Source organism: Podarcis gaigeae, assembly GCF_964106915.1.
Source record: "Podarcis gaigeae genome assembly, chromosome: 7".
Lineage (NCBI taxonomy): Eukaryota > Metazoa > Chordata > Lepidosauria > Squamata > Lacertidae > Podarcis > Podarcis gaigeae.
Window position 1 is genome coordinate 70,270,351 of NC_139683.1, and position 24,936 is coordinate 70,295,286.

General features: G+C 41.0%; 1 long non-coding RNA gene across 3 annotated transcripts; it reads left to right on the plus strand.

The window, feature by feature from the left end:
• The first annotated feature begins 2,986 nt into the window (after nt 1-2,986).
• On the plus strand, nt 2,987-16,393 carry LOC310848422. Of its 3 annotated transcripts, XR_014566353.1 has the most exons (3): nt 2,987-3,316; nt 11,820-12,582; nt 15,474-16,393. It is a non-coding gene; the product is annotated as an uncharacterized lncRNA (long non-coding RNA). The 3 variants fall into 3 exon arrangements; XR_014566352.1 differs by having other exon boundaries at nt 11,820-16,393; XR_014566354.1 differs by having other exon boundaries at nt 11,823-16,393.
• The last annotated feature ends 8,543 nt before the right edge of the window (nt 16,394-24,936 follow it).

Consider the following 24,936-nt stretch of genomic DNA (forward strand, 5'->3'; position numbering starts at 1 on the left):
TTAGCTGCATATGTTTAATGTATCTGAAAACTGCTTTGCAAAATGAGCACATTAAGCAAAAAATGGATACAAAATTATGTATAGCATTAAGAAATTCATAGTAAAATGCTGATCAATTTTCATAAGGATATGATTGGAAAAAAAGAGAAATGAAAAAATGCAAGAGCCCTGGAATTCTTTCTTTTTTTTAAAGGAATATCAGATACAATGTGATGTAGCTCAAATGAACAAATGTTACGTCAAGAACCTGGTTATCTGGGAACAACAACCTCTCGAATTCACTTTAGATACCGCTTTATTAAACATTTAAAGGAGGGAATGATGAACTTGCTTGGAATTAACATCACATTCCACATCTCAGTTCATCCCTCTTTTAATTGGAATAAGGAGTCATGCATGTAGTACAAAAGTTGGCATTATTTCTGATGGACTGGTGGATTTTAAAGCTTTAGTGAACATTTTTTCTCTTTGGTGATCAGTAAAGCTTAGGTTGAGCATGAGATTCATGGCTGAGTATAGGGTTGAACCCAGGTATTCCCTGTCCTAAATTTGTACTGTCTTCACTAGGATTTACTTCACCAAAGTAAGCTCCCTTTGAAGACAATTCAAAAAGGCAGTAGAATTTGGTAGCCAAACTTATAACGGGCCAGAAGGGATCTCATTCTCTCTCTCTCTCTCTCTCTCTCTCTCTCTCTCTCTCTCTCTCTCTCTGGTCCATTTACCTCGCCTTTGATTTACAGAACAAATTCAAATTGCTGGTTTAAACTTATAACACTTTATATGGCTTGGGACACCATTACCTCATGGAGTGTCCCCCCCCCCCCCACAGTATGAACCTATCTGAACCCTCAGCTCATCTTCAGAGATCCTTCTACAAGTGCTCCCTTTAAATTAGTTGTGGAGGGTGGCCCCTTTTGTATTGCCCCCCCCATCTTTGTTAGAGCTGGGAGATGCACTTGGCCCCAAGTCTAACATATTTTCATCTAAAATCTTTTTAATACACCAAAGCACTGGAACATTGATATTTGTCTGGAGATGTTTAGTGTGAGCATCTTTAGCTATTATTGTACATTCTGAATATTTGTTTGCTATGTAAACCACCCTTAGACCTCTGGGTATAAGGTTTCATAACAATAACAATAACAATAACAATAATAATAATAATAGAAATGTGGCATGCTATTCCTTCAAAGACTGCAAGCCCAAACATATAAATAAATCCACATTAGTGGGGAAATGGTGTATCAATCTTTGGATGTCTTACATTTACATTAGGCAAAGCTCTGCCTCTTAATTTGTGGTCATCTTCTTTGGGGGGGGGGAGGAGTACACGTGTCTAAGGTCTTTCTTTCTCTTCGTCATGTCTGAGTTTAAAGGCATAACATATCCTACAATTTGTGTTTCCAGCAATTATAATAATATAGCATTGAACTTGAAATCTCTTTGTTCAGTGCTCATCCTGTTTCTGCTCAGTGCTCAACTCTTAAAGACCTTCATTATATCATTCCAAACAAAATTATTCAAACGTAATGTTGAAAAGCTGGGGGGGGGAGGGGAGGGAATGGCTATGTACCTTTACCATTGAGGCAGTATGCCTCTGAATGTCGGTTGCTAAAAACCACAGGAGGTGCTTGTAGTCTTCCTGTCAAAAAAATAGCCCCGCCTCCCCAAAACGTATTAGTAAGAAAAACCCTGGAAGGAATTTTGTGTTCCTCTTTGAGAGAGAAAAATGCCTTGTGTAACATTATTCACTGTCATATCAGGACACTGAGAATGCTTGCCAACACGAAAGGATGAGAAGGAAGGAAGTGATTTATCTAATTTAATTCATGCTTAGCCCCAAGCCTCTTTCATTAACGAAGTACAGTCCATTTAAAGAAATGTTTGAATGTGAAGCCCGTTTCCTTCAGAGGTATCAACACATCTGATGAACAATTACGCATTCAGAAAGCTAATGTACAATAGTGGCAAATGTGTTCCTACAGCTGTTATTGCAAAGCCCATTCCAATTTCCGATGCACAAGATAAAAATGACAACTGCAAAAAAGAAAGGGGGGGGGAAGGATATCACCATAGAAGTAATCTGCTGCTCTGAGAGGGACAAAGGAGCAGTAACAGACACATAGCTATAGCATTTTTTGGATGGCCCTTTAAACAGAAGTGGCTTTCAAAATGGTGTTCTGTATCAAAGAAGCAATGGTGGTGTATTTGAGGTTAACCCTTGGGTAGGCAAACTAAGGCCCGGGGGCCCGATCCGGCCCAATTGCCTTCTAAATCTGTCCTGTGGACGGTCCAGGAATCAGTGTGTTTTTACATGAGTAGAATGTGTCCTTTTATTTAAAATGCATCTCTGGGTTATTTGTGGGGCATAGTTCACTATTTTTTTGTCAAAATATAGTCTCCCCCCCCCAAGTCTGAGGGACAGGGGAGCAGCCCCCTGCTGAAAGAGTTTGCTGACCCCTGGGTTAACCCCACCCTACCTGCTATTTCCCAGCTCCAGATTACACCTGCTAATCAGCTTTCTGGCCTGCAGGTTCCAACATTTATGTTTTCTACTTTGTGCAAATTTGCAAAACTTTGAAAGTAAGTAGCAGTATACCAATCTGAAGCCAAAATCTTGACCTTAGTTCCAGAAATGTGCACATGCACATGGTTACACACAGAAATACAGAGGACTGTTTATAATACAAATACTGGAATGAGAAAAGGAGAGCTTTGATATGTGATCAAGAAAATCTGAATGAATGGCTTTGAATAAAAACTCTACTCTACCCAGCAAGGTGATGTCTCTGCTTTTTAAGATGCTGTCTAGGTTTGTCATTGCTTTTCTCCCAAGAAGCAGGCGTCTTTTAATTTCGTGACTGCTGTCACCATCTGCAGTGATCATGGAACCCACTTGCTATACTTGTATTGTTTTGTTCTGTCTCCACAAGCAAGACCCTTTTGTTGTCTTGACAACTGCCCCTAGCAACAAAACTACTAAGCTAGAACCCAAACATTGTGACATAGGAGACAGGTTTCCTTAGGAATGAACAAGAGGATCCTGCTTCCTATGTCACAGTGTTTAGGTTCTGGTTTCTATAGGGACAGAAATGTATAAAGTATGCTCCACAGACCTCCAGGCTCAGATGGAGTTAGCAGGAGCTTGAGGCTGGACATAAGAGATGTATTGCTGGGTTCTCTTTGTCCTTCAGAAATGGAAGGTCACACTCAAGTATGAGGAAGAAGATAAGGGCCTCGGTTCGGCAGGGCACCAAGTACATTTAAATAGGTTGATGACTGAGGAAGCTAAACTGGCCGAGAGGTGATGGGAAAGGTAGGAAAGTTGTTAGGGGAGGAAGGGAGAATTGATTGTACAAAGCTGCTGGGGGTGAGGGATTAATAAGTGAGCAAGAAATGATGCTTTTACCTTTACCTTTAATGATAGAGGCAGAAAGAACAGTACTGAATCAAGGGAAGAAGTTGGATATTTTGGCATTTGAAGAACTGCTAAACCCGAACATGTGTGAATTGATTGCTGAAACTGCAGCAGGGAAGGGTGATTTCCTTGTTAATGACGGCACAGGAAAACTTCCCTCCTTATTTCAGTCAGATGAAGGATTTAAGAAGCATTCAAAGGAAATGCCCAGCCTGTTACTCTGACACCATTTGACACATGTAGGAGGGTTTAAAGTTTCCATGTTTAAATAAGGCAAGTCTTTATGTTTCCTCTTGGGTGCAATTTAGGGAAGTTTACTTAACTGCCATCCTCCTCCTTTAACTGTCAGCTCTCGGGATTCTTTCACTCCCCCTCCCATACTGGGCACCAGTTTCTTGAATTCTCCAGATTCTAGAATGTAAGGAGAATAGGAAAGTCCACTCCAGTGGATAACTAAGGCTGGTGTCTTGGCAGTCCAGCTCAGCTGTCCATAGAAGGCAGAGTCTACCATCAATGGGAGATTAAATGGATACTATGAATAGACAAATCTGTTGATTTCAGTTTTTCATCTTTCCATGCTTAAGTTCACCACATTTTTGCATCAGTTTGAGTTTCGTCTTGCTTTGCTTTTCAAATCCTCACAAAATTTTGCCAGCATTTTAGAGCATATTTTGCTAATCTGGGTGTGGTGTTTGCCCTCCTAGTTGGGTCATAAGGAAAGGGTTAAATGAGTGTGAAGTGATTGGCCAGTGGGAACCCAAGGGGAGGAGTAGAGTTAGAGTTGGTGTTGTTTGGAAGTTAGTTGAGAGTTGGGAGTTGGAGAAGGAAGAGGGAGGATAAATCTGTGGGTTGGTCGAGTTGTGTTGTGAGAGAGTGAGAGAAACTGATAGGAGGAGTCAGATATATAGTTGAGATAATCAGTTTGAAGTTCTTAGGAACGTATAGGTCAGTAAAGAAACTAAGATTAAGAAACTGACGAGAAAAATTAACTGAAACCATAAACTTGTTCATGCTTATAATAAACTTGATTATTTGTTAATGTTAACAACTGTCTGGACTCCGTGTGTACCCGAGAGAAACCGGTTGGTGGCAGCGGGAAAGCAATCACAGTGGTGGCACAGGGATCAATAGACCGTCAAATGTCCAGGGACCCTGTGTGATCGCCACAATGGGTTAGAGTAAAAATCTGCAAATTCTGAGGTTTTTTTCTTTGGGGGAGAATGTTATGCTGCCCTCTTTTTTGGTGATACAATGTTTTCTCTCTTTTTTGAGTGATCCCCCCCCACACACACATGTTTGCTAACAGTCTGGAGTTTTTCCCTCCATACTCGTAGAACCATTGTTTAGAGTATAGAATGTTGAGCATTGTTTTGCTGATTTCTAGGGAATCTAGTTCCCTCCTTTTTTGTTCTATAAGTTTAAGAAGTTTTTAAAGCTCCTGTTTGTAGCATGATGAGAGGGCCGTGGTCTTGTTCTATTTTGCTAATTTTTGAGGATTGTTTTTTAAGGGATTTTTTCTCTTTTGTTCAAGCTCCATTGATGACTGCTTTCATTGCATCCCATAGGAGGGGAATTGTTATAGTGTATGTTTTGCTAATATATACATTTTTTGCCTAATATGCAGATTTTTGCAAGCCGTTTCCTCTAATACAATGCATTTCTGCATGTTATTTTCACTATTGCAATATGTTTTGGTTAGCATACTGTTTTGAGCCTCAATATACTTTGGTTAGCATACTGTTTTGAGCCAACCTCCCGCAAAAGCAAAAATTTAACCTTTTGCTGTTAGGCAGAGATCAGAAGACCTGGATGGTCACCAGATTCTGTGTACAAATCTGTAGGCGCAGACCATCGCCCAACTCAAAATAGTCCGGCATGAAAATCCCCAAACTCGTTTCCATGGGTGACTCTGAGTCAACTCCCTGTGATAGCTTATTGTTGCACATTGTTTCTAAATTTATTGTTGTACATTGTTTTAATTGTCTGTTTTAACCATATTTGCACATCAGTCTCTAATGCTGTGCCTGTCATCTATTTCAGAGGCTTCTACTCTGCAGTCTCTTATAGTTGTTTTAACTGCGAGTCTTTTAGATCTTACGCTCTTACAGTTGTTTTAACTGCATGTTTTTATTTGTTTTTTAGTTCTTATCTGTTTTAAATATCAGTTTTTATCCATCCATTATCTGTGTTTAATCTTGTATTTTATTCAGATGTTTTACCCTATGCTTGTTTCTTTGTCCTTATTTGCTCCAACATTTATTAGCTAAAAAAAATTCCTAACTGCTATTTTATTTATATTTTGTTGATTTTTATCCTGGTCTGTGACTGTAATAAACTTCATTCATTCATTCATACTGTTTTGAGAAGTGTGACTTGGGTAGGGTCACATTTGGCAGTAGTGGTTAGAATGCTGTAAAAAGGACCTGGGTTCAAGTTCCCACTTGGCCATGAAGCTCTCTGGGTGACCTTCTGTTAGTTGCTCTCAGCCTACCCTAGCTCACATAGTTGTTGTGAGGATGAAATGGAGTAGATGAGAACTTTGTCTGCCATCTTCACCTTCCTGAAGGAAAAGCATGATAGAAATGTTTTAAATAAATAAGTAAATATGAAGCAAACAATTTTTTTCCCTCCATCCCAAACATGCAGGCCATAAAATGTTAGGAATTAATCAGCCGCGTACTGCATTTTTATTCAGTTTGTTACAAAACAACAAAAGCAAGCTTAAATTTTCTAGGGGGGTACAAAAAGGATAAGAGCTGTAGAGGCCTTATCTAGATTATCGATGAAGCAAAAGAAATTAAAACGTAGGAGGAAAAAATAAAGCAGGGGGGGGGGAATAAAGATGTTTTAAGAAAGCACTGAAATGTGAAAACACAAGAGAGTTGAATGTCACATTCCAAAGCATTTCTATGATAGGGTGCTGATCAGCAAATAGTATGCAGATGTGCAATTCAGAGGGCAATTTAGGCCGAACAAGAAGACTGGTGCCTGTAGATTAAAAGATGCAATGAGGAACATACAGAGGAGGAGAAGATAGATATGAAAAAATAAGACAGTGGGGGCACTTGCAATTAAGGGCATAAAATTTCAGGTTAATACAAGATGTGTATTTGGAGCAAGATAATTTGGAACGGGGCAAAGAGAGAAAAAGTAGAAACTGGAAAACCAACAAAAATAATCTTAGAATAATCAGTGCAGAAAATAATAGGAGAAGGAACTAAAGAATTGATACTGACGATAGAAAGGAAAAAGCAGACTTTGGGTATGTTGACTGAAAATGAGAAGAATTGGCAAGAGCCAGGCTATAGGGAGAAAATGAAAGAGAAAAATCAAAAAGAATTCCAAGATTTATTGCTTGGAGAACAGAAAGCAACCACATTGTCGAGAACAAGAGAAAGTGATTTTGCAAAAGGAATGAAAAGCAGTAGGAAAGACTGAAAGCTAGCAGTATTAAGTCTGAAAAAAAATAAAAAGGGCATTCGTCCAATGAGTTTAGAGAAATCAGCAGGTATTTGGGCAAGATATGAGAGGGAAACATCAGTAGAATAGTACTTCATTGGCTCAGCAGTGGGGTGAAGATCAAATACACTTATTGTGGGACCAAGTGTAAGATGTTTTAATACTGATCACTGAGGAACTCCTGTACAAAGGAGAAAGATGAAGAAAGGGATCTACAGAAAGATTTCTTAAAGGAGAGATATGACTGAAACCACTGCAGAAACAGTACCTGAAAAAGCAAGGGAATCATGAAAAGAAAGGAAGAGCATCAAAGACCCAAGAACACTTCAGAATAAGAAGTGTGAGAACCAAATCAGAAAAGACCAATAAGATAACAGGGAGAGAAGAAAGTATAAAATACTGGTAGAAAAGAATCTGGCCAAGCACTTTAGAAAGAAAGTGAAGGAGTGGGATGAGATGCTGGATGAGAGAAGGTCAAAGGATCAGAAGACTTTTAAAAAGGGGTGGAATTGCATAACATAGGCAGACTTAAAAGAAGGGTGGAAAAACAGAACAATTGTTGACATGAAATAAAGAAAGAATAATTCATGGGGCAATTCATATATTTTTTAAAGGACAGGGATGAAGCTATCCCACTCAGGAGAAACTTTCAGAAAAGAATTTTCTGATACACTTTCTAAGAATTTAGTTTTTGAGTTCCCACCAATTGTTGAAGTTCGCACACACCCCACACACAAATAAAATGGTGAACTTCAGTTGTACTGATGTTTCCGTCCCAATATAATTATTGAAGGAAGTCATGGGTTATGCTTCTTTGGTGGAGAAATTGAAATGCCTCTACAGAGTTCATCTTCGAAATTCTCCTCTGAATTTTTTTAATTCACTTGATGATGAATGGAACTCTATTGTTAGTTTGTGTTTTTGGAAGAGGGAAGCAATAAAGGCTGGAGAGTGGAAGGAGCTTCCTTCAACAAAAAGAAATCCATATTGAAAAATATATAGTAAACAGTTGTGCCTGAAAACAAATAGGTGGTAAAACGGAGAAGGTCATATCACTGAATATTCTTTTCAATTCTTGGAAATTCTCCAACAATTCAGGAGGAGCTTGGTGAAATAAGTTTTGTTTGTATTTTTTTAAGTCAGAAAATCATTTTCTGAGGCATTTTGGCTCATTCTAATTCACAAACATTCACTGTACATAAATAATGCCTGTAAAGACCTTTTATTTTTCTATGCATACACAAAACCACTTATAACAGATTGGTGATCCTGTAATCCCATTACCTACCTGGATATGTTCAGTATCAGTCTGGTTAAGCTGGCGTTTCCTACCCTTACACTGTCAGCTGATAAAACCTGCATTCACATCAATTAATGTTTTATACCATACTGTATGTTGCCTATGGGCTCTTTACATGAGGCAACTGGGTGGGGGGGAATGGCACAAACAAACAGAAAAACACACAGTGGTCATTTCTTTTTCTCAGGATTGGGTGGATGCAGAATCCGATTTACGTTCCCAAAACTAAAAGCCATCATTATTCCACCATCTATTTCCATTTAGAAATGTTGCTGAAAGCACTGACATTTATAAAGCATGTCTCATTTCCCCTGCAACAGCAGATGCTTGATGAATTGCCTAATGATTTGGCCACATGCATTCTTTAACAACGCCAAATAAATTGCACAGTAACATAACCTTGATAGCTCAAGCATAGTGGCTTAAAAATGATCAGCTGTGTACAGTCTGGAAGCTTTGCAAAATGAGATTCCATGAACATAAGATCATATTTCACAGCTGTTAGAGCATCTACTGAATGGCTTATAGAGTTTCATAATTAAAACAGTGTTAAAAGATGCTAAATAGTTAGGAACCAGTTCCATATTTGGTAGCTTGCAAAAGTGCTTTCTACGAAGACAGGATTCAGCGGCAGACCTGAAATTTCAGCGGGATCCTGTGCAGTGCCAAAATTTGGCAACCCTGCCTCTCATCTTCCATTCTACATCATAGTTGTAGCGCTCCCCTAAATCTGCTTCTGCAAGATTAGACAAACCAATTGTCTGCAACTATGAAGTACTCATGAGTTACTTTCTCTATTGCATCCCATAACAAACATTTATCACAAGAAGTTACACCACTGAGAAACATAGCTGACTTGATCTTCTGCACAGCTTCTATAAGACTTTATCCTCTTTTTCATACAACTGACAAACAATTACTTTATGGTGAAGGTTGGCTTGTTGCCTATAGACACTAAATAATATGTGAGTTATAGCTAAATGAATTTTCTGCATCAGTAGGAATCGGTTAATGTCCTCTAAAGCAACATGGACCTTTTAGCTCCCAAATAGCCACAATTGCTTTAAGATTGTAGTATGATGCACACATGTTTGAGAACATGCTCTGTTGAACCTAATGTGACTTATTTCTGAGTAAATATGAATAGTATTGGGTTGTAAGATATTAACTGCATGATCCTACTCAGAAATAAGCCGCCTGCCTTTGTGGGAGCTATTTGCAGGTAAAGATGTATAGGATTACAGATTAATATTGGTTTATAATCAGCTTCAACTTCCATAGGGAAAACACACCCCGAAATCGGACCTCAAAATTATGCAGCTCATTACTCGCGTATAGTGATCCATCAGTGGCTATGTAGATTTCCTGGTTTTGCTGCTCAAATAAGAAAGCAAAAATGGGCATTGTTGAAAAATTGACCATGGCAGAGTGCCTTGAGTCAAAAACAAAGGCTCTGGTGCCTTTGATATTTGTTTACATCAGGAAACTTCAGAAGCTGCTTCTTTCATGGCAAATCGTATCTGCTTAAATTCCTTCTTCTTTACAAGGTTGCATCATCCCTGTCCTCTTCAGCATCTGGCGTCTCGTAATTTGAACCCATGCATAGTCTAAGGTAGAGTTCGTAAATAGGTGCCCTCCAGAAGTTGTGAATGACAACTGCTGCAACCCTGACCATTCCAATGCTGGTTGGAACTGATGGGAGTTGGAGTCCACAACATCCACAAGGCACCACATTGGCTACCTTCTGATCTAAGGACATTGCAACACTGTAGATCAAAAGTTGTTTAATAGCCAGTCCTCACTACTCAGGGAAATCTAGCTCTCTGTGGGGGTTATTTGGACTTTGAGGGCTACAAGCCCTGGGATAGCTAAATGACAACTAAATGTTGGAAACAATGGTCAGTTCATGATAGGGCTGGACACATCTGTCATATTCGATTTCTCTCCCCCCCCCCCCCATCTTTAGCTCAAGTCTCCACATCTCTGCATCAGTTTGTTTCATTTGTTTTCAAATAAAAAGTGTCACCTGCATTTTAGTGAAAATTTCTCCCGATGTACGTATTTTGTATGCAATTTTGCCTAATGTATGCTTTTTTGAAAGCCGTTTCCCTAATAAAATGGATTTTATGTTATTTCCCCTAATATATGCATTTTTGTACACATTGCAAAAATCTGCAGCCCAATTTGTGTTTGAGTTTGCATATTGTTTTGGGAAGTGTGAATTGGGTTGTTGTTGTTTGTTGTTTAGTCGTTTAGTCGTGTCCAACTCTTCGTGACCCCATGGACCAGAGTATGCCAGGCACTCCTGTCTTCCACCGCCTCCCACAGTTTGGTCAAACTCATGTTAGTAGCTTCGAGAACACTGTCCAACCATCTCGTCCTCTGTCATCTCCTTCTCCTTGTGCCCTCAATCTTTCCCAACATCAGGGTCTTTTCCAGAGAGTCTTCTCTTCTCATGAGGTGGCCAAAGTATTGCAGCCTCAGCTTCAGGATCTGTCCTTCCAGTGAGCACTCAGGGCTGATTTCGTTCAGAATGGGTAGGTTTGTTCTTCTTGCAGTCCATGGGACTCTCAAGAGTCTCCTCCAGCACCATAATTCAAAAGCATCAATTCTTCGGCAACCAGCCTTCTACATGGTCCAGCTTTCACTTCCATACATCACTACTGGGAAAGCCACAGCTTTAACTATACAGACCTTTGTCGATAAGGTGATGTCTCTGCTTTTTAAGATGCTGTCTAGGTTTGTCATTGCTTTTTTCCCAAGAAGCAGGCATCTTTTATTTTTGTGACTGCTGTTACCATCTGCAGTGATCATGGAGCCCAAGAAAGTTAAATCTCTCACTGCCTCCATTTCTTCCCCTTCTATTTGCCAGGAGGTGAATTGGGTAGGTTTGCATTAGAATCCAAACCAAACAAAATTTCATCCCATGATGGTTAGCGTGTGTGAATACATTACAAAGCAATCATCACCATCCATTGTCTTTTGTATCCACTCAAAAAACAATGCTTTTCAACAGAGTTGATTATTACAATTATTCCTATTCAGCTGTGAATCGTCCTGTGTTTAAAGATCAAATGATAAGATGATTTCTGCTAGGAACTGGGTTTGATCTAGCAGTTGAACCTGCCTTGCTTAAACCCATTGTTTAGAAAAACGTATTGAAAAATAAATGAACACAATGCTTTAGTTGAACTATATTTGGCCACTGTGGAATAGATAATTTTCAAAATTAGCAAAGTGGCAGATCAGCCATCATATATAACAGGGATGACAAATGCACATTAGAAAGTTCAACTTAAAGTATCCTGTAGCATAATTAATGCAGGATGTGTTTGGTGAAGAGTATTTTAAAAAGAGAATTATGTGAATGGTGTCCTTCAACTTAAGCTATTGTATCAGTGACCTTGCTTTTAACATTTGCTGCAGAAAGCCATTAACATGAATTAATGGAAGTTCCAATGTCATTCAAAAACACTCTTCACCCCATTCCCAGAAAGGAACGTACAGAAAGTCTTTAGGGGTGACTATGGGGTAACATTAAAAAAGAAAGAAATGTGAGATTTACTTCATTAATTCTTTTTCTACTTTTTTTTTGCTCCTGAACTTGCATCACTGGACTCCTGAACTTGTATTTGATCATAGAAGAAGCTCAGATAAGTATTCATATATACAGGAGCTAAGATAATGGAGTGCTAAATGTTGCAGGACTCTAAAACACAGAAACCAATTTAACTGTTTTAGAATCACGGCTTTCCCATGTGCTGCTGTTTTTTCTTTCCTATGCTGAGAACAAATTTTGGACAGTTTCCCACACTATCTCATTGATCTGCAAGGTAGGGATATTCCTGGGGAGTTATAGAAATGTTACTGCAGCAGTATTATGTACAAGCAATCCTTTAAAAAATAAAATACACTTTCATTACCAGAACTGCAGTGGAGAAGAGAGCAGGCTTTTGACCATATAATTCTAAATTCAACTAAAAACCCCTGTGATTTGGCAAAGTAATTTTAGGCCCTTTGTTTAATAGTTTTATGGGATTTAAACAAGAACGAGGGTAACACTGTATACAACAGTGTTGTTTTACATAGAATGTAACTGATCTGTAGAAAAGTATGAGCTGAAAGAAGAGACAATGCATTAACTTTTCTAACACAAGAAAATCTTTAATTTTTTTTCAAGAAAACAACAATAAATGGCAATATTTTAGGGGAAGTTTAGAATGCCAACTAGGAGTTAAGCAAAAGAGTTACTAAGCAGTGAGCTGAAGAGAGGACAACAACATGTAAACTAAGGAAGAAGCAGGATCAGAAAATGCTGCTCTCTGTTTTGAAGGCAAAGCTGTGTCTATGGGAGAATCCAGAACCTCTTGGAATTTAATGCTGGAGATCCCTCCATTGGATTCAGGTTGTACATATCTGTAAATAAGCCACATATCATAAAGACACGACAGACTCTGCTGTACCTCATTGTCCAAAAGGGAATACAGTCCTTGGTAAACATGCCTTGTAGCCCTGGAATCTCATGCCACATGGAGATTGAGGTGGCGTGTAGCAATGTAAATAGTTTCTCGGGGAATGGCCTGGGACTCCTACTTTGACTAGTAGGGTAATCTTTATGAACTGCGGGGGAAGTACTTCCTTTCCCCCAAGCTGAAAACTGCCACATTGAAACAGCCCATCAGAATGTTGCCATTTGGGCATGGGCATAACACAACAGAACGTTGAAGTTTTTTCTCCATTGACAGTACATAGGAAGCTACCTTATATGCATACTATCCCTTGCTTTTTCCTGTAGGACTAATTGCAGTCGTTTACAGTCATCAACAGGTTTTCCATACCCACTGAGTCAATCACCCATCTCCTACTACCCTTCTGAGAAAAACCCTACCCCACCCTCCCGCTATATACAAGGGTCTGTATCAGTGTATTTGAAGACGTGTGCATGCACAATAAAGCTTATATCAAGAACAAACTTAGTTGATCTCTAAGGTGCTACTGGACAATTTTTTCTTTTTAAAATTTACTCCCAAATTATCCTCAATTGACTGCACGGCTGGCATCTGCTACCATGGGATTGGCAGTTCGCCATGGCGGCTGTGGCGGAAGTCGAAACCTGGAATCTTCTTTATGCTATGCATGTGCTCTCCTCTGCCTTCCATGCAAAACATATATTGGATGGTTTAAGCCAGCCTTCTCCAAACGGATGACCTCCTAATGTTTGGGACTACAACTCCTATGAGTCCTATCCATCATAGTGAATGGTCAGGGAGAGTAGGAGTTGTGGTTCAAGGCATTTGGAAGGTATCAGATGAGGGAAGGCTGGTCTATTTAAGAAAAGATGCAAATTTATGTATTAAACATGAATAGTACTTTTTGAGCACCCTCAATCTGACCTTCACGGCTACATGCAGTGCCAATGCCACATCACAGTTTCTATATTCCTTGGTATGCTATGTATAAAGCTCTTGTTTGCTGCTGCAGCAAATTTTCATAGTGTAGGGGAACTTTGCATCTTAAGCCTAGCAAATGTCTATATATTTTGAGTCCATTATATGAATGGAGGATCCCCATAGAAAAAGAAATTACTTATCAAGGATATGATGCATGAAGAATGAGATTTGCCGATCAGTAAAATGTAAGCATTAAAACAGCACAAGAGAAGCCAGTGTGATTAAGCCAAACTGTAAAGAGACTAAGAAAAAAAGATCATTAGTGGCATGAAGAATTTAGTAAATAGGATGATGGGACAGATTTTGTGAAGGAGCTGAAGCCAGCAAAATAGAATAATTAGAAACACTACTACAAATGAGTGTTAAAATGGTAAGCATCTTAGCAATAATTGCTTCAAGAGGATGCTGAATATGGGTTGTGTGCATAGAGTGCTTTCCTTTTAGAACTGAGGAGATAAATTAGAACTCAAAGAACACTTGGTGTACATTCCTCCCCCTGTCACTTGGATCTTATGGAGTGCTTCAGTCCTTATGATCTGCATTTTGTAGATTTTATGCTCCAAAGCAATGCATTCTGATTATTCTTGAGATGTCTACATTAATTCTACTGCTGACAATATGCAAAATAAAGCTTAGGAAATGACAATACAAATGTGCAACAGTGTTGCATATTCTTTGCTCATCAAATCTGCTTCAGGTTTTGGTGCCCTGAAGCAGAAGAGTGTTCTCTGCCTGCCTGCTTCTGTAACTATCTGGACCTTTCAGAAAATCAGGTTTGCTATTTATTCCAGTTTAATGCTAAAGAGGCAGGAGAAAACCCTTTAGGCCCATGCTTTCTAGGCATGAGACAAACAGAAGTATGGACAATCCCTGTCAGACCATTGATCTGTTGAAGTAAGAGTAGGGAAATCACAACTAAGAAGCTCAAATCATGTATAAAAAAACCCAACACCCTTTTTTGGAAATTAATGCCCCAGCTTTAACATTCAAAAGCTTTACTTGCATAATATTTACAGTCCCATGCTTCTCTCAGCATGGGCTTACAGTCTCTTCCAAACAAATGTATTTTCCTCCCTTTCCAGAGCTCAGCACTTTCAGCCTTCTGTATCTCAGGCCATGCCTTGGAGCTCCTATGAGAGATTTCCACCTTTACCTTCTCCTGCAGCTTTGCTCTCTTTCTTTCAAGCAGAGAAGAAGCCCTCCAACACTCTATTCAACATTAGCAGTGTTCACAGTGGATTCCAAAATAGAGTCACATTGCTTCACATAAAATGGAGTCTCTCCTTCACTAGATAGGTGAAGGTAAAGATAAAGGACCCCTGGATAGTTAAGTCCAGTCAAAGGCAACTATGGGGTTGTGGCACTCATCTCACTTTCAGGCCAAGGGAGCAGGCATTTGTCCACAGACAGCTTTCTGGTTCATGTGGCCAGCATGACTAAACTGCTTCTAAACTGCATTGGAACACCATGACAGAAGCCAGAGCGCATGAAAACGCCGTTTACCTTCCTCATGCAGCAGTACCTATTTATCTGCTTTCGAACTGCTAGGTTGGCAGAAGCTGTGACAGAGCAATGGGATCTCACCCCATTGCATGGATTCGAACTGCCAACCTTCTGATCTGTAAGCACAGGAAGCTCAGTGGTTTAGATCACAGTGCCACCCACATCCCTCTTAAAAATAAAGCACTAATGTGTCTTTATATGTACACTTCTCACTTACGGTAGCTTCATGTGCCTGTCTTACATTCAGAGGTTAGTCTTTGGCATAAGACTCCCCGTTTCCCTAACATCCTATATGTTGGCTTTAATTAATGTTGTTATTTGTTCCTGCTCTTTTGCTGTTCAGGTCCCTCACCCAAGCCCTGAACTTATGACCCTGCATTACAATGACCATCTTGAAGAAAACAGCTCTGATTCAAGATGCTCTGCTGTTAACTGTGTAGGCTACTCCCTGCAAATAAGGACATGACCTCTCCATGTTGGTGTTAGAGTTTGATCTCTGTGGTAGGATGGAGGTAGAGGGTGTATGTGTGATTGCTGGAGAAAAACATGTTCCAAAGTGTCTAGGCCAGAAAAAAAAACTCAGCGAGGAATAAAACAAGCTTCAGGGAGCTGAATTTTCTTTTAAAGTAAAAACACAATGAACATGAAATTGTCTATTAGAGGAAACAGTTCCTTGTGGACCAGGTCTTTTAATGAACTCCGATATCACTCAGTGTGGTTCATGTCAACTGAAAAAAGTAAGCTTTATTGATTTTCTTGAGAGCAAATGTCCTTTTGTATCTTAGCAGACTGCTTGTCTCCATTGGAGACAGTAAAATGCCTTTTATGAATATATAGAGAATTTATTTGCTTTGGCTGTAGCCCAATCCTGCAAGACTGTTTGGTAGTCCCATAACTATGGCTTTCCTATGGACCTTCCCTCCTGTAATGTTGGGGAAACAGTTTTACACACATGGTTAGGCCTTGGTTGCAACCTAAGCCCTTAGTGTCCCCAACGCAGGGCAGACACAAAAGTCATTGGAAGCTCAAGATGAAAGTGTCAGTATTTTCATTCTCCCATTGCTGATGTAACATGATATAGATGTTTACATTTCTGTACTGTTATGTCTGGGAATGGAAGTGAACTTCTGTAACGTCCATTCTTTCTTCTCTTGGTCTCCACTCTCGGACAGAGAAGATGTGTGTGAGACACTCAGCTCACACTACCCATGTTTGGTTGTTTTAATTCACTGTAAATAATAAAGAAATTCAGAATGCCACATATCTGAACAGTCTGCTACCTCCTGCTACTCTGCTGCAGCCCAGAGGGAGGTTATTATACCTCCTCCTGCACATGGGGGGCTGCCAGTAGAAATTGGCACTGCCTTTAGTTGTCATGGTTGTATTGCCCTTTGCAACATCATGGGGCTAGCTTTGAACCAATTTGTAGATAATTAAGCTACAATAGTAAACAAAACTGTTGGTCCCAGAGCATGGTCTGAAGACACCAATGGTGTAACCTTGCTGAAGCTAGCAGGTCTCAATCTGGTCCCTGCCTGTATGGTAGACTCCTAGGGAAATGCATGTATGCTACCATGAATTCTATGATTGAAGAATGACAAATTACGAATGAACTAAATAAATAGGAGTAAATCTTATCATACTCAGTGTAGGATCTTATTGGAGATGAGACAGTCCAAGGTGGGTGCATTCCCTGCTCCCTCTACACAAGCATTCTGATCCCCAAGTTTTATTTCCTATTGTGCTCCCCATTTATTTCTACCATCTCTCATTACACACCCCATGAATCTGCTATGGTCATTTTGAGAACAATTGTCCAGCCTCACTGATCTATTGATATAGGTACTTATATTTTACTATGAAATACTATTGGCAAATGCTTCCATTATGCCTCTGGAAGCCTGTCTCTCTTAAGTTGTAATAATGTGAGGTGACTGAACTCCGCACACAATATCTTCTTGTGCAATCAGAATCAGGCAGTCTTCCTTTATACCTCATTAAAAGATTAATCAAGGACTCAGAGTGTAACCTAGTGTGTCAGTTCCACAGATACACTCCTCCCCACCTTTAACAATTGAATAATAAAGCGCAAAAACCAAGGCTTACAGTGGAAGCTCTGAGTGACCTTCTACTTAAAAGAGTGGTATTGGAGGCTCCAAGAATCTAATTGCCATGGTAATTTTAAAATGGCTTCAATTTGAATTGGCTGATGACATATTGTACTCTGTGATCATTTTAAAGTTTAATCAGAACAGATTGTTTCCTGTTAAGTGCAAGATAGCATTATTTTTCTTTTTTAAAAAACAACAGCAACCCCATAATACTCCTGGAAGGAGCATCTTGCTTATTATTTATGAATTTTGCATGCTCCTTTTTCTAAATTCAAGCCGATTATTCATGAGCATAAATAAAAACAGACAAAATATACAAACATAGTGCAATATATAACCATTCCACAGCTTACTAATAAAATTCAATCCAATATGGGGAAATCCTATGGCAAGATTTGAAAGGATGAGAGCTTAAGATACAGTAGATCTAGAGCTCAGATGGCTGATTCTCAGCTTGCCAAAGATACACAGACATAACTTAGGGTTGCCATATTTCAAAAAGCAATTGTTTACAAAAAATTCACCTTTGAAATCCCGGTAATGTCTGGGAAAATGGCAGCCCTAGCATAACTTGCTCATCCTGTCTTAACTGGAGCTCAGCTGGCCAAAGCCAATGTAAGTATGAAAAAATGGCATTCCAGGACCATGCATGGCTGGGCCAGAGAAGGTGAACTTAGGCTGAATCCTGAGCCTGTTCAGCTCAGTCATGTGTCAGAGCAACCCAGCATAGAAGACTGTTTTAAAGGCTAGTTTTCCCTCTATCAGGATTAGGCAGAAAAACAGAAGCTGTACTGCTGAGCAAAGTTTGGATCTGGTATGAACAGATTGCTTGTACTGCCCCAAATCTACCACTGTGAGGAACCTTGTGGGCCCCTTGGACATTAACATATGAGAGTGCTGGAGGTGAAATAGTTAAACAGGTCACCCAATCAGGACCCAGGGGGGTGGAGTCAGAGGGACTCTAAAACCAGCTCTGGGAGGGGCGAAGAGGAGTTCGTTGGGAGTTGGGTGGTTGGTTGGAGTGGGTGTGAATTGAGATAGAGTCTGTGGGTAGGTTGAGTTAGTGTAGCAAAATAAGCTGAGTCAGGAACAGTTAGGAGCTAGGAAGACAAGTAAATATCTGAGAGGTGGTTTAGTGAGAGAGAGCAGGTAATGGAAGTTATAGATCTGGATAGGCACCCTATGATTGTAATTGACCGATACCGTTTATGAAACCACACGCTTGTTAAACTGCAATAAATAAACAGAAGTTTATGTTCCAATTTAAACCTGACTGGACTCAGGATTGTACCAGGTAGGGCCTGGGTGATGGCAGCGAGAAATCAAGTGGTAGCACAGGGATCAATAGACGGTGAAACATCCGGGGACCCTGTCAGATCGCCACAGGCCCAGGAATGGGGGAAGAGTTTCTCAAAATCAAAGCTTATTTGCCTGATTTGTTCTGGGCAACTCATGAAGCAGATTGGATTATGGATTCACTTCCGAGAGTTGTGTGCTACCTCCATTTCTCAAAAGTGGAGCATCTCCACCTCCATCGTCCAGCCTGGACACTGAGATTCAACTCGGAGGGCTTTCTGGTGGTTCCCTTATTGTGAGAGGTGAGGTTGCTGGAAACCAGGCAGAGGGCCTTTTCGGTAGTTGCACCCACCCTGTGGAATGTCCTCCCAGCAGATGCCAACTAGATAAACAGTTTGTTTGGTTTTTTAAAAGACATTTGAAGGCAGTCCCATTCAGGGAAGTCTTTAGTGTGATGTTGTGTTGTGTTTTTACTGTTGTTGTTTGTTTGTTAGGAGCTGCCCAGAGTGGCTGGGGCATTATATAAATAAATTAGGATTATTAGGATTAAGATTAGGATTCTTACCACTGTGTGCTCTGAGTGCACATACAGCAAGTCCCTTTGGGAATGATGGGACATACTTAGTTCTGGGTCATTTATTTATTTTTAAAACGAACTTTTTAAAGATGGGAAGGCTGGCGTCGATTTCAGTAGGCCAGTTGTCCAACTATGATAGGTGCTGATGCAACACACGAACCTCAAACAACAAACTATAGACTCATAGGCACATACTACAGGCAATTCACAATTTCTAATGAAGAGGAAGGTAAAGGTAAAGGGACCCCTGACCATTAGGTCCAGTCGTGGCCGACTATGGGGTTGCAGCGCTCATCTCGCTTTATTGGCCGAGGAAGCCGGTGTACAGCTTCCGGGTCATGTGGCCAGCAGGACTAAGCCACTTCTGGCAAACCAGAGCAGCACACGGAAACGCCGTTTACCTTCCCGTCGGAGTGGTACCTATTTCTCTACTTGCACTTTGACGTGCTTTAGAACTGCTAGGTTGGCAGGAGCAGGGACCGAGCAACGGGAGCTCACCCCGTCACGGAGATTCAAACCGCTGACCTTCTGATCAGCAGGTCCTAGGCTCTGTGGTTTAACCCACAGCACCACCCATGTCCCAATGAAGAGGAAGCCCCTCTTCTAATGCAGAGAAATTTCAAAAATTTCTTTGGTTCCTAAATTTAGAAATTGCTATGATTTTTCAACTCGCCTCTACTGAAAGCACTTTAGCAGATATTATGAGGACCAAGAGCAATAAGATCCAGCCTAAATACAGTTACACAGCATTTATATGGCTCACTTTAGTTAGCCTATTGGAAAGGGAGTTTGGGATTTTAAAGCTACAGCATCGTATGAAGCTCTTGAGACTGTGGCCTTTTGATTAGATTTCTAGAAAGCTTTCAGCTGGAGACAAGTAAATCATTTCTTCTTCTTTTTTTAAAGCCAGCAATGAATTAGGAGTGACCTGACTGACCCAAGAAGATATGGAGCACTGTCAAGAAAGATACTATTTGTAAAACCCCATCAGTCCTGCTGATAATTAAATGTGCAGAACTGGGGAAGAAGTCGAACAGGAGCCAAGAAATGGTAGAGCAGTAGGAGGAGAAAGTCAGGGATGGGAAGGCACAGAAAGCAAACTTGGACTATGGTGGTTCTAAAAGAGTGAGGAATTAATTAAAAGATACCGGTAACCTTTCCTTTGGCTTATAAATAAAGCACTGCTGGAGCAGTGTGTGTGTCCCATGGCACATTGTTTGGCGTCCCTCTTGTTTTGCTCTGAAATTCAGTTAAATCTAGAGGCCTGCAGCCAAAGAAATATTTGAAAGCAATACATTAGGGATGGGGGACCCTCAATTCCACAGATGTTATGGACCTACAACCCTTGAGAGCCAGTGTGGTGTAGTGGTTAAGAGCAATAGACTTGTAATCTGGGGAACTGGGTTCGCGTCTCCGCTCCTCCACATGCAGCTGCTGGGTGACCTTGGGCTAGTCACACTTATTTGAAGTCTCTCAGCCCCACTCACCTCACAGAGTGTTTGTTGTGGGGGAGGAAGGGAAAGGAGAATGTTAGCCGCTTTGAGACTCCTTCTGGTAGTGATAAAGCAGGATATCAAATCCAAACTCTTCTTCTCTTCTCTCATCATTGGGTGGGGGCTATATTGGCTGGAGCTGATAGCAGTTGGAGTTCATCTGGAAGGACACAAGTTCCCACCCCTGCAATATTGGTTCCTTAGCTCTTGACAATACAGATCCCTTCTCTCTAACCAATGTGATGCCCTCAAGATGATGCTGGACTGCAATTCCCATCAGCCCCAGCTAGCAGAGACAATGTTCATGGATTATTGGAACTGTAGCTGACCATCATCTGGATGGCACCACATTGACTACCTCTTCTCTAACTCATTTCCTCTCCCACTTCACCTCTTTCATATCCCCGCTTTGTCCTTCCTCTCTATCTTCTGAACAACTTGATTTTCCAGCCCTCCTTTCCTAGCCATATAGTTTCCAATAGCCTGGAGACTTCTCTGGCTGCTGCTCTCACTTCAACCAAAGAATGACACATGTCGGGTGGACTGATACCTATTGGGCAAGAAAGCTACGATGTTAGAAGGAAGCACAGCATATCCTGCATCGTCGCGTTGTCCACCATTGTCCAAACTAAAACTTCTCTTTTGTCAGGGCCAGTGGGCTGTCAACTAAATCTGTAAATGCACCCAGCAGCTTGCCAGTGTCCCAGGAAGGGTCCCAGTGTTACAGGAAGCCTTGCATATGGTGTCTGAGTCAAAAGAACTACAAGTTCTTCCAGCTACTAAAAAGGCCAACCTGCAGACTTCTAAGGCTGCTAGTTTTGGAACTACTTACTATTTATTTTGTCAAATGGTTGCATGTCTCCTGTGTGTATAGCCCGAGGCCTCTGCCAAAATCAATTGCAATGCATTTCCAAGTGTGTTTTTTTTCCTGAGCTGCATTTGTTTGTTGTGATGAAACTGGGTGGTTCCATAGCTTGATGATAAAACACATGCTTTGCATGTCTAAGTTCCTATGTTAACTCACCAGCTAGTGAACTTACCTAATCATAGGAGCCAACTCCTAGGGGCCAATGGGTCTTCACCCCCTCTAAAATATTTGAGCCCCCCATCCCAGTTGATAGGCATTGTCATTCAAATGTTGTGCGTGCACCACATCATGGGATCAATTATGTGGGGTGGGGCTTACCTGGACCCCCCAATATTTTATTCAAGTTGGTACCCCTGTATCTAATCATTAGACTTTATAGGCAGGAAGCAGGCCAAGCCGAGCACTTTAAGGTCCTTCTGGTATAAAGAGGCCAGACTAACTCTTCCCCTGAGATAATGGGTCCTAGAAGTGCTTTACTTTGGCTGGATTGTAACCAAGCTGGCGAGATTAGGTGGGTGATAAAGAAAAGACTGTTGTTTGATGTACTGTATAACAGGGATACAGAACCTGTGGTCCTCCAGATAGCTGATGAAGTACAGCTCCCATCATCCACAAAGATTTGCATGAGTGGGAGTCAGAATGCAACCACATCGGGAGGGCCACAGATTTCTTTTCCATGATGATTTGATCACAACATTTGTAACGACATATTCAACAATTGTTTCATTTTCAGTGTGATTATAAAGGGCAGAGTGTGCTATTATTTATTTATTTATCTGACACACACACCCAAATTACATGTTCGGAATGGAAAATCCAAGAGTTACACACACAGAGAGTGGGGGGGGGGTTGCAGGTTTCATTTCCCCATTCAACTTGTCCCTCTTGCTTGTCTTCCTGAAGCAGGGGTAGGCAACCTAAGGCCTGTGGGCCGGATGCAGCCCAATTGCCTTCTCAATCCGGCCCATGGACGGTCCGGGAATCAGTGTGTTTTTACATGAGTAGAATGTGTCCTTTTATTTAAAATGCATCTCTGGGTTATTTGTGCGGCCTGCCTGGTGTTTTTACATGTGTAGAATGTGTGCTTTTATTTAAAATGCATCTCTGGGTTATTTGTGGGGCATAGGAATTTGTTCATCCCCCCCCCCAAAAAAAAAATCGTCCGGCCCCCATGGCTGAAAAAGGTTGTTGACCCCTGACCTAAAGGATGCTTTGCATAGAAGAAAAAGTGGAACCAAATTGCTACACAGAAGATATTCTGATAATGTTTGACTCCTGTTAAACCGGGTTAGGAACACAGACGGCTGTCTTACTGAAAGTCTGTTGGGCCATCTACCTCAGTATTGCAAACACTGATTGACAGAGATTGAGACAGGAATCCACCCCGGATCTGCCTGGAAATGCCAGGGATTAAACCTGGGACTTTTGCATACAAAGGAGGTGATTTATTACTGAACCATAGCCCTCTCTGAATTCCACTTGCATTTCAAAAGACTCAGGTATTCACATCTAGAGGAGTTTGCTCATGTGACTTTGGTATTTTTCAACTTCAAAATTTGTACTCTTACAGTGAATTGCATGCAGCTCTGGATAGTTCCTTGACATTCAAAATACATTAGGGGGTTATATTGGGATGTGGTAGAAAGAGGGCCTGAAGCCTTTTGATCCCAGCCCCTATGAAGCCACTCCATTATAAATTGAAGAATGCTTTGTGATTAAAAAATTGACAACAGCCTTGGCTAGTGTGGAAGGGGAAATAATGAGGTTACCTTCAGGCAGCACAAGTGAACTCCTGTTTGTGCTTTGAATGTGGAAAGCATTTAATTTTTAACTCCTATACATGAGTTATCAACCCCAAACTGGAGTGCTGCCTCTAATCTTTCATCCCATTTCTTTGGGCCAAACCAGACATGGCTGTTCCCTAAAAACCAAAACCAAACCAAAAACAGGGCCTGCCTATCTAGTGCCTCTATCTTCATCATGTTCAGTAGAACCTGACCAGGATTTTGGAAACCATAAGCTCCTTTCTCACATGCCTTGGAAATAAAATAAATGTGCAGAAGAAGGGTGACTGGCCGTACCTGTCATGCTCCACTCTGATTTTGCCTTGTCAATCATGCCCCAATGTACACTCACTGAGTGGGATGAGTGAAAGCAGTGCAACATGAAGAGGAACAGAGAGCTATTCACATAGTTTCCATTTAGTGACTGTGGGAGAACTTGGGGTGACGACCACTTATTTAGGGTAAAGCCTAGGTTAACCCTAGTGGGACGCGGGTGGTGCTGTGGTCTAAACCACTGAGCCTCTTGGGCTTGCTGATCAGAAGGTTGGTAGTTCGAATCCCTGCAATGGGGCGAGCTCCCATTGCTCGGTCCCAGCTCCTGTCAACCTGGCAGTTTGAAAGCTCACCAAAAAGTGCAAGTAGATAAACTGGTACTGCTGTGGTGGGAAGGCAAATGGCGTTTCCATGCACTGCTCTGGTTTCGGTGTTCTGTTGCGCCAGAAGTGGCTTAGTCATGCTGGCCACATGACCCGGAAAAACTGTCGGCGGACAAATGCTAGCTCTCTCGGCCTGTAAAGCGAGATGAGCGCCACAACCCCAGAGTCGTCTGCGACTGGACTTAACTGTCAGGGGTCTTTTACCTTTACCTTTACTTAGGTTAACTCTGACAGGCTTAATGAAATTGTACAGGTAGAACAATTTCCACACACATAATGGAACTTCTCTTCCCTCACATTTCCCTGCCAGTCCCAAATCTGTTCCAGTGGGTTGGGCAAAACCCCAAAGAAAATATTTGAGGGAGAAGAGAGAAGGGAAGTTCTATTGTGTAAGTGGAACATGTTCTGCTTGTGTAATTATTTCCTTGGATTCAATCCAAATCTTTGAAACTTGACAGAGGATTGCATCAGTGAACACAACCATCAGCAGCACCCCATCAAATTCAGTGAGTCCTTTGAATACATCATTTTGCTTGTTGTTGTAAAAAAGGAATATCACTACAACTCACCATGTACATAAGATTTTGCATGAGAATCTATACTGAGACTACTGATTTTGTGTGAGTGTGTGGCTGGATGGGGCATTTGGCAGATACAGTGGTACCTCGGGTTACATACACTTCAGGTTACATACACTTCAGGTTACAGACTCCGCTAACCGAGAAATAGTGCTTCAGGTTAAGAACTTTGCTTCAGGATGAGAACAGAAATCGTGCTCCAGTGGTGCGGCAGCAGCAGAAGGCTCCATTAGCTAAAGTGCTGCTTCAGGTTAAGAACAGTTTCAGATTAAGTACGGACCTCCGGAACGAATTAAGTACTTAACCCAAGGCAGCACTGTATAGAAAACACTGAGAGTTAGCCAAGGTATCTGAAACCAAAATCCTATTGCAATTAAGAAGAAAGATTTGCATTCTGGCACAGAGAGGAAATGAATAAATCTTGTACCTTCAAAGGGCAATAA